The following is a 10,612-nucleotide window of genomic DNA, read 5'->3' as shown; positions in this document are numbered from 1 at the left end:
CCAACACCTTAACCGAAGTTTCTGCGTGTTCCGAATCCAACTACAGCCAGGATAGAGGCCCAAGAACGTGTAGTGTGATGGAATCTAACGCCAGTGAGCCAGGAACATGCAATAATACTTCCTAACAGCAGTGCTTATCGACCGAGCCCACCGTACAGCAACTGGCAGCACAAGTGGCAAAACTCAACGTGCAAATACACTTCTGGAAATTGAAATAAGAACACCGTGAATTCATTGTCCCAGGAAGGGGAAAATTTATTGACACATTCCTGGGGTCAGATACATCACATGATCACACTGACAAAACCACAGGCACATAGACACAGGCAACAGAGCATGCACAATGTCGGCACTAGTACAGTGTAAATCCACCTTTCGCAGCAATGCAGGCTGCTATTCTCCCATGGAGACGATCGTAGAGATGCTGGATGTAGTCCTGTGGAACGGCTTGCCATGCCATGTCCACCAGGCGCCTCAGTTGGACCAGCGTTCGTGCTGGACGTGCAGACCGAGTGAGACGACACTTAATCCAGTCCCAAACATGCTCAATGGGGGACAGATCCGGAGATCTTGCTGGCCAGGGTAGTTGACTTAGACCTTCTAGAGCACGTTGGGTGGCACGGGATACATGCGAACGTGCATTGTCCTGTTGGAACAGCAAGTTCCCTTGCCGGTCTAGGAATGGTAGAACGATGGGTTCGATGACGGTTTGGATGTACCGTGCACTATTCAGTGTCCCCTCGACGATCACCAGAGGTGTACGGCCAGTGTAGGAGATCGCTCCCCACACCATGATGCCGGGTGTTGGCCCTGTGTGCCTCGGTCGTATGCAGTCCTGATTGTGGCGCTCACCTGCACGGCGCCAAACACGCATACGACCATCATTGGCACCAAGGCAGAAACGACTCTCATCGCTGAAGACTACACGTCTCCATTCGTCCCTCCATTCACGCCTGTCACGACACCATTGGAGGCGGGCTGCACGATGTTGGGGCGTGAGCGGAAGACGGCCTAACGGTGTGCGGGACCATAGCCCAGCTTCATGGAGACGGTTGCGAATGGTCCTCGCCGATACCCCAGGAGCAACAGTGTCCCTAATTTGCTGGGAAGTGGCGGTGCGGTCCCCTACGGCACTGCGTAGGATCCTATGGTCTTGGCGTACATCCGTGCGTCGCTGCGGTCCGGTCCCAGGTCGACGGGCACGTGCACCTTCCGCCGACCACTGGCGCAACATCGATGTACTGTGGAGACCTCACGCCCCACGTGTTGAGCAATTCGGCGGTACGTCCACCCGGCCTCCCGCATGCCCACTATACGCCCTGGCTCAAAGTCCGTCAACTGCACATACGGTTCACGTCCACGCTGTCGCGGCATGCTACCAGTGTTAAAGACTGCGATGGAGCTCCGTATGCCACGGCAAACTGGCTGACACTGACGGCGGCGGTGCACAAATGCTGCGCAGCTAGCGCCATTCGACGGCCAACACCGCGGTTCCTGGTGTGTCCGCTGTGCTGTGCGTGTGATCATTGCTTGTACAGCTCTCTCGCAGTGTCTGGAGCAAGTATGGTGGGTCTGACACACCGGTGTCAATGTGTTCTTTTTTCCATTTCCAGGAGTGTAACTTCACACCACCACCAGCTACGAAGTCGCAGTTGGAAAAGACGAAGAAATGCTATCCAACAGGATTTGACAGATCAATTTTGCTGGTACCACAGACGCTTCCGTAACACTGCCCGTCAATGTATTCAACCCTGCAGTTACCCAAACGTAAAAGGCGGGGGTTAAAGGGCGCTAACGTTTGTCAACAACAACATAGGCGCCCGAGTCATAGCGTGATTCAAAGAGGTGAAAACGCCACGGTATGTGCAGTCAACCAATCACACCGCACGCTCAAAGCTGCATTAATGTGTAGTTCCATTTCATGGCCTGAAGCACTACCGCTGGTCTTACTCGGATTGAGAACGGCCGTGAAGGAGGATTTACAATGCTCTTCCGCATAATTGGTTTATGGCGATAAATTGAGGGTTCCTGGAGAATTTATCGTTCCAGCATCTACACAGCCGTTCCCCCTGAGCTATGCACGCAATTCACGAGACAACTCATCGTTAGAATGAGAAACATCAAACCCACTAACCCTGTCAGACATGGAGACCGGAGAGTGTTTTTACATAAAGACCTGCAAGCAACATCCCACGTATGGCTTAGGGATGATACCATGCGCCCGCCGCTTGTCTCGCACTACTCTGGACCGTGCAGGGTAATCACAAGAGGAAGCCAGAGCTTCAAAATCGATAAGGATGGTAAAGAAGAGACAGTCTCAATTGAGAGGCTTAAACCTGCTTACACCGAAGAGTGTACACTCCTTCCTCAGACTGCAAAATCACCCTCAAACGTGGAGGCCAAAGAAACAGCATATAGTCTCGCCGAGCCCTCGGCTTCAGAAGAGGACAATGAAGCAGCAAGTGCCGAACAGGAGCAGCCATTGCCTGCACCAGATGTTTTCACGAGAGCTGGTAGAAAAATCAAGTGCAAGTTTCCCCACATACCTGGTGCACCCGGTTTCAAAAGGAGGGGGGCTGATGTGGCGACATCATTTATCCACTGCGCCAAAGACAGCGGGTGAAAGCTGCAGCTGATAGATATTTATCTTTGCCGTAGTCGGCTTGGTTACGAGTTGTTTATTCTTGTTAGTTTTTGACCTGTGCTTAGAAAATAAAATGTTTTCTCATCTCATGAAAAAGCTGTTACTTCATAAAATATAAAGGCTCCCATAAGTTCTTCTGTTAGTAGAGTTAATTTAGAGGTGGAACAGCTACTTGGATCAGGAAGGGGTCTCATATCAGTGTGGTTCCTGTTGACTCTATCAGCAGGTGGGACAATACTAGGCATGGCCTTCACCTCAACAGGATAGGGAAGAGAAAACTGTCTGGACTAACAGCAAATAACTTAAGGGGGGAGCACAGTCACAAGTGGTACAGTACCAGTAGTTACAAGTGACAGATCAGCAGTTTTTTAGGGTAGGAAGGGCAGAAACAAAAGTTGCTCAGAGACAGGCTGAAAATAATATTTACATTGATAAAACAGGCAGCCAGAAAGCAAATTTCAATGTACACAATTCACGCAGACAGCCTCGCCCTGAAACTAAAGATACTCAAAAATTGGCAGGAAAATTAGGTTCATCCAGTTGTAATTCAATCAGTGCACAAAGTCAGCTATAACTATTGCATCAGAATATCCGAGGACTGAGGGGTAAGCTTAATGAGTTGCTTATTTGTGTTGAAGAATTAGAGTTCAGCAAACCACTCGATATAATCTGCCCTTCTCAACATCATGTGACCACTGGTATAGATATGTTAAATGTTACAGGATTCAAGTTAGCTTCTAATTTCTGTAGAGGAAATATGGAGACAGGAGGAGTTGCTATATTTGTCAGAAACTGTTTTGATTTCAAGAAATTGATATTAATAAATTTTGCTCAGAGCAGCACTTAGAAGCTTGTGCAACAGAAGTAGTACTTCATAAAAAGTCCCATATAATAGTAGGTATATACATATCTCCTTCACGAAATTTTAACATCTTCATAAAAAATCTGGAAGCTCTGCTATCCCACCTCATAGCAACAAACAAGGAAATAGTGTTTGCTGGAGATTTTAATGTGGCTTTATTGCAAAGCTCAGTCAGTGAACAGTTATTGCAGTCAGTAACACTATCATTCAATTTGGTTCCTACTGTGAACTTTGCTACAAGGATATCTAAATGCTGTGAGACTGCTATTGATAATATCTTTGAAGACAAATCTAGGGAAAAAGTCATATCACTAAACCAATAGTAAATGGGCTACCTGATCACGACATGCAGCAGTTTGTGTTAAATGTTGAAACTTATCAGGATAAAAAAAATCTATTAAATCTGGGTACAGGAGCATAATAAATAAGTCAAAATTTGAGAAATTCAGGAAATTGCTCAAAGAGATGGACTGGATAGTTGTTTACAATACACCTGAATCAAATGGAAAATACAAAGCATTCATTAATAAAGTTGCCTCTACTTTTAAGAATTGTTTTCCCTTAAAGGTAACTCAACTCACTCACAAGTCAAAAAATAAACCATGGATTACACAAGGAATTAAGATATCATGTGGGACAAAAAGGAGACTATCTACTAGTTAGGAACAGCTCTGCAGTTAGAATTGTAATGCATTACAAGGCATACTGCAAAATATTGAAGCAAGTAATGCAGTAATCGAAGCAGCTTTACTATGAGAAAAAGATAATTACATCAGGTAACAAAATAAAATCTGTATGGGATGTTGTGAAGACAGAAACATGTAGGGCCAAAAAGGGAGAGAAATATATAGCTCTAAAAATAAATGAAACTTTGGAACAAGTACAGTTACTGTTGCAAATCTCTTAAATAACTACTTCATTTCTGTTACAGGCAGCTTGGGGTTATCAGGTTCGGTGAACAGTGCAATGGAGTATCCGAGACCAGTCTTTAAAAATAACTTCAGTAAAATGGAAATGACACTCACATCTTCCAAAGAAGTAGCATCCATCATAAAATCCTTACACTCTATGTATTCCAGTCGTTATAATAACATATCTACAAAGTTAATCAAAGAGTGCTCATACGAGTTAAGTTCTATCTTAAGTTATTTGTGTAATCAATCTCTTATCAGTGGAACATTTCAATACTGGCTAAAATATACTGAAGTTAAGCCTCTTTACAAGAAGGGGGATAAAGAGATACCATCAAACTATCGATCAATTTCACTTTTACTGGCTTTCTCAAAAATATTTGAAAAGGTTGTGTTCAAGCAACTCCTTAAGCATATGACTGAAAATGATATATTGTCCACGCCGCAGTTTGGATTTCTGAAGGATTCTGGTATAGAGAAAGCTATTTATACTTACAATGAGAGTGTACTTAAATCATTAGATAATAAATTAAAGGCTGATGGCATTTTCTGTGACCTATCAAAAGCCTTTGACTGTATTACAGTGTCACCGGCAATGCTGCGAAACGGTTTGAGTCTTATCTATCTAACAGGAAACAAAGGTTGTCGTTGCAAATACCTGTGCAGTAAACAGTAATTCTTCTACTGATTGGGAATTAATTACATGTGGTGTTCCTCAAGGTTCCATTTTGGGTCCATTGCTTTTTATTGTGTGTATTAATGACCTCTCAACTGTTACATTGAAATGATACAAACATTGCAATAAGTAGCAAGTCAAGTACAGATTTAGAAATAGCTGCTAATCAAATTTTCTCTGACATTAATAAGTGGTTTAAAGCCAATTCTTTGTCATTAAATCTTGAGAAGATCCACTATATGCAGTTCAGAACCTTTAAGAGATTTCCTTCCAGCATGACTAAAACGTATGAAGACATGCAGATTGAAGAGGTTGACAGTGTTAAATTTCTGGGATTACAACTCGATAATAAATTCAGTTGTGAAGGGCATGCCACAGACTTGCTTAAGAGCCTAAACAAGTCAGTATTTGCCATGAGAATGATGTCAGATATAGGAGATATAAATATAAAAAAACTTGCATACATTGCTTACTTTCATTCTATTATGTCATATGGGATCATATTCTAGGGACACTCATCAAAGCGAGCAAATGTTTTTAGGGTGCAAAAGTGTGTTATAAGAATCATTTGTGGTGTAAATTCAAGAACATCTGTTCAAGGATGAAACCTGTTCAAGGAACTTTGTATTCTAACCACTGCTTCCCAGTACATTTATTCCTTAACGAAATTTGTTGCAAGTTAGACATCCTCATTTTCAACTAATAACTCAGTACACAGTATCAATACTAGGAATAAGAAGAATCTACATAAAGGCCTAAAATTACTTACCTTGGTCCAAAAAGGGGGCCTAAACTCACTTACCTTGGTCCAAAAAGGGGTCCAGTATTTAGGAACACACATTGTGAATAAATTGCCAGCAACCACTAAAAACTTGTTTTCAGATAAAGTACCGTCTAATCAGAGTTTGAAAGACTTTTTGATAGGCAACTCCTTCTACTCTATAGATGAATATCTTAACAGAGATTGTTAAGTCAGCTTAAGAAAAAATATCTGTATGATTTCAGTTTTGACAACACTACGTCACAATAGTCAAGATTAGGTATTGTGCATATGATAAATTTTTAATAGTGAATAACAGTGTTTCATTCTGACAGTGTGTTAATTCTGTAAATATTTGATGTCCCTGTTTACTGCATTGTATTAGCTTATTTTCAACTATCTCCTGACAAATATTCAGGGTAGTAAGTATGATATTCGAATGTTTTATGTTTTTATGTCATACTTTCTGCCATGTTCCACACCCACGAAAATCATCTCATTTTTGGCTCTATGGAACGAAAACTGAATCTAATCCAATTTCAAACCTTGGCATACTCATAGGCCATCAACAACATGGACTGTTAAGTGAAGTCAAGGTTTCTCAGGATGTAAGTTTTGACGGTGATATTGGTAATGGGAAAGCATAAAGGCCAATTCACACTGTCCTTCACGTCCCGCCAAAACATTCACTAATGCATTTCAAATGGCATCATCGACACTGACCATCCCATTAAGGCACATCACGTCATGTCACGTCACCGTCAAGGCCAATTCACACTGTCCATCACAGCACCATCATGTCAAAGTGTATTAATACTGTCAGTCACGTCATGACACGGTATGTCAGGCCAATTCAAGTCCTGTGTAATAGATACATCATGACACTCTCTGGTGTGGAAGTTGTTACCGTTTGACATTTGGAGTGACACAAACACTCAATGTAGTGAGAAACCATTCACGTGCATCGTTAGAATAATGTTCATTTTTAATTACTTTCTACTTAATTAGGGAAATAGTTATCACAATTGTGCGTTCTATTACGAAAAGGAGTGAATTATCGTGAAATACGGGTTAAACCAGCCGAATCACACTGACTGAATGGCATACGCCATAACTTATTCATGAACAAATACTTTTGAATATGTGTATGTTTGCGGCTTACTCCAATCAGAGCAAGGAAATATAAATATTTATTCCACACATGCGAAGCCTACACCTCTGTTGTTTGTTGTTTATTATCACAGGCACTCTTCCTGACACTTAAACATTTTTATGGAGTCTAAGGATTCGCCCATTCTTAAGTTTCACTTGGCTTTCTAATACACGAATAATTTTGTAAATGTAATTACTTTCACTTCAAAAGTCAATGTGCTGAAGATTTTTGCTACTTCTAGATCAAATTTAGCAATAATTGTTGAATTGGTTTCTTCTGTGATGGAAACTGTTTTATTACTTTCGACGATTTATTATCACTCCTGCGTCGCTTTATCATAAGCTACAGCTTTGGGGGCTTATTTCTTACATTAAACAATGGAGGTGTTACATTCTAAGCAGGATTCCTACTTTCCAGATTCACTGATTTGGCTGAAACTGTAGCAAACGGGCCTCCACTTTGTTGGATAGATATAGAATGTCTTTCTGCAGTAGGTCAGGTCTTCTGGTGTTTCCTAGAAATTATTTGCTGTTAAAGGAGAACTGTATTATTCGATAAACAATTGTATGTTACAATATACTTGTAAATAAACTGTCCTGTAATGTCCAGGGTCCTTAGAAAGCTAAAGTGTGAAATGTGGTGTCATGTTGTAGTTATTGTCGATTTTTATGGCACTACAATGATTCCCTATCGTAAAAACTATATATCAGACCAATATAAACGGTGCTATTCATACTCATCCGATATCATATTCAGAAGTGTCGCTTGCTAGCCTCTGGGGACACTGATGTCGCTGTGGGTAACAAAAACGAGATGGAGTGACGCAACTTTTATGTTTAACTGCATCCCGTTAGGTCAAATCACATGGCTGTCCCCAACTGTTTTTCTGCAGCCCTTGTAATCTTCACAAGATGACCTTCAACCGTTTTTATGTGCGAAGAGTACATATTTATGGCAGACTCCAAAGCATTTAAAAGCCCTGTACCAACGAGATCAGTGCACATGTGTGCATAGCTTTTTGAGTCCAGTCTAGCACTATTCTCATTCAAGAAAATAAGTATTAGACGCCTGCCAGCCATTTAAAGGAACAGTACATCTAGACCTTGCAAAGCTTTAGTAAATCATTAGGTAATTTTATTCCCTTGAGTAATTTTTCTGCAGAAATGTGTTGCGTTTAAGAATCATGAGGTAACAGAAGTGAAAGAATCTCACTACACCGTTATTTCACTTGGAAAATTAATATAGTTTCCCCATTCCATACAACGATTGGGTCATTAGAGCCGATAATTATGGGTCACATACTAAACTCATTGCTATAAATTATATTAAGAAGTTAACTTGGCTCACTTTAGAGAGGAGGTAGAATAGGTAGAAATATGCATGATATAAAGGTTGCACTTCTGTTAGTAAAATTAAGCTGCATACCACATTCATAATAACTGGTCACATTGTAGCCAATCGCTAACAACTAAACCCGTCATAATCTTTCTTCAAATTAGATAATTTCCAACATTTGTAATCTTTGGGCATTTACCACACTGTAGCCTATTGACATTGGTACTGATAAACTGCAATGTATTTTCAATCAGCAACAAAATTTGTGTTATCAAAATCAGCGAGACAAGCTTATCAAATTTGTCATCATACACAATTAATCGAAATGTTAAAAAAACGAACAGGATCTTGAGGAGGAAAGTTCTACATGTCAGGCATCATTCAGAACTTCTCCACTTCTCCAAGAAGTGCCGATTACAAGTGGGAAGCAGATATGTTTAACTCAATTTAATTAATCATAAATGATGTTTCTGGAAATCCTGCAAGTGTCATTCATAATTTAAATAATGAGTATCTAAACCACTTATATATTTTTTCATGCTTAGCGTAAGGTATTTCGAGAATTTCTCATTGCCTTTATCAAATATTTGCATTAGTGTTTCGTGTGTTATTGTGCCTCTCCTGCATTGCAGTCATCTTTTTGGCGTTTTAAGGTTCTGGGCCTTCTACATTATGCAGAAAACCACACACAAACAAATCTTCACTCATACTGTTTGGAAGTTTCATGTGGTGTTTGTGCTTTTCTGCATAATAGAAGGGGCACAGTACTTTAAAACATAAAGGAACGACACTGTACAGTGCAAGAAAGACACAATACTCATACAAACTTCGCACAAAATAATATGTAAATATTTACACTTGACAGTAAGAACATAATGTCGAAAGGCATAGAGCTAAGCATGAAACAAATTCTACCATGTGCACTCTTTCATCATTTAAAATTTTATTTTTATTCTATTTATTTATTTATCCATTAATTTTATTTATTTATTTATCCATCTGTAGACAATAACTATTGTATACTGGTTGTCCAAAAGTACATCTAAATTTATGGGAAACAATTTATGGAAAGGAACATACAAAATTTTACATTAAGTAGTACAAAGAATAATACACACAAAATTGTACAAAAAATACAAAGAATAATACTTGGTCAAACAACACACAGTAATACAACTTTTTATACATGTACACTAACAATATAGCAACTGGATAGTCTGCTTGCCATAAGGCTTTACTTTTGTCTTCCCTAAGCAGGGAGCATTTATATTCACAACAAAAATTCCCACTCAACAGCTCTCCATCAGATATACAAAATTAACAGAAACTTCAGGTGATGAAAGACAGTGTTTTCAGTTTTGGCTAAATATAAACATTATCAGAATTATTAATTGGCGTAAATAGTCATTTACAGAGTAAAAACTTGGTCAAGTAGAAATTCTTTAAATTCTACTTTAAATGTGTTTTCATCTTCTAACTTTCTGATGTTTACTGGCAGTATGCTGTAGAGTTAAGTACCAATATGCCTCATATGCCTTTGTGTGTGTGTTCTTTTTGTTGACTGAGTGTGAAGTGCTATGTAGTTTGGGTATTGTAATTATGTAAGTCGGCATTTATCTGAAAACCTGCAAGGTGGGCTCTAACATTTGTATATACAGGTTTCTTCACAAAGATAGGTAAATATTTTAATATGTTATTCTACAAGTAAAACCAAAGAAAAAAGTTCATATAAACATAGGTCCACAAATGTTTAGTTACAGAGTTACTGCTAATAACAGATTTTGCCTGAAATTTAGCAACTTCCCTAATATGAAGCCATCACAAAACTGTATGGTGTTAAAGTAAAGCATGATTACCAATAATTTTGTTGCTATTGATCTGGTGAATCCAATAAAATTTGTCCCATACGTGTATCTGCAGCAGTTTTCCATAATATCCACAGAAGCAAAGCTGTAATTTCGAAAAAAATTTAATTTAATAACTACTTGGCCCAATTTGTTTTTCAATATCCAGACAGTTGTACAAAGTTTTCATCAGAAGTTATAGGGAATTTAATTTTGGAAAAATGGTGATATAACGTTAACAGAAACTGTATGAATGTATCAAATAATCTGCTTTTATTAACACCATAGCATACGTGAATTCTTGTTAAACCAGAAAAAACAAAGCTCAGTGTTATGGTATGGAAGTTGTACAGTGTACATACAGTTTCACAATAGATTCCCAATAAATGTCCAAAAATGTCTCCACAAAGTTCAATGCATTTAGCTG

This window comes from Schistocerca gregaria, chromosome 7 (genome assembly GCF_023897955.1).
Source record: "Schistocerca gregaria isolate iqSchGreg1 chromosome 7, iqSchGreg1.2, whole genome shotgun sequence".
NCBI classification, from domain to species: Eukaryota; Metazoa; Arthropoda; class Insecta; order Orthoptera; family Acrididae; genus Schistocerca; species Schistocerca gregaria.
Note: the sequence above shows the minus strand (reverse complement) of the source record.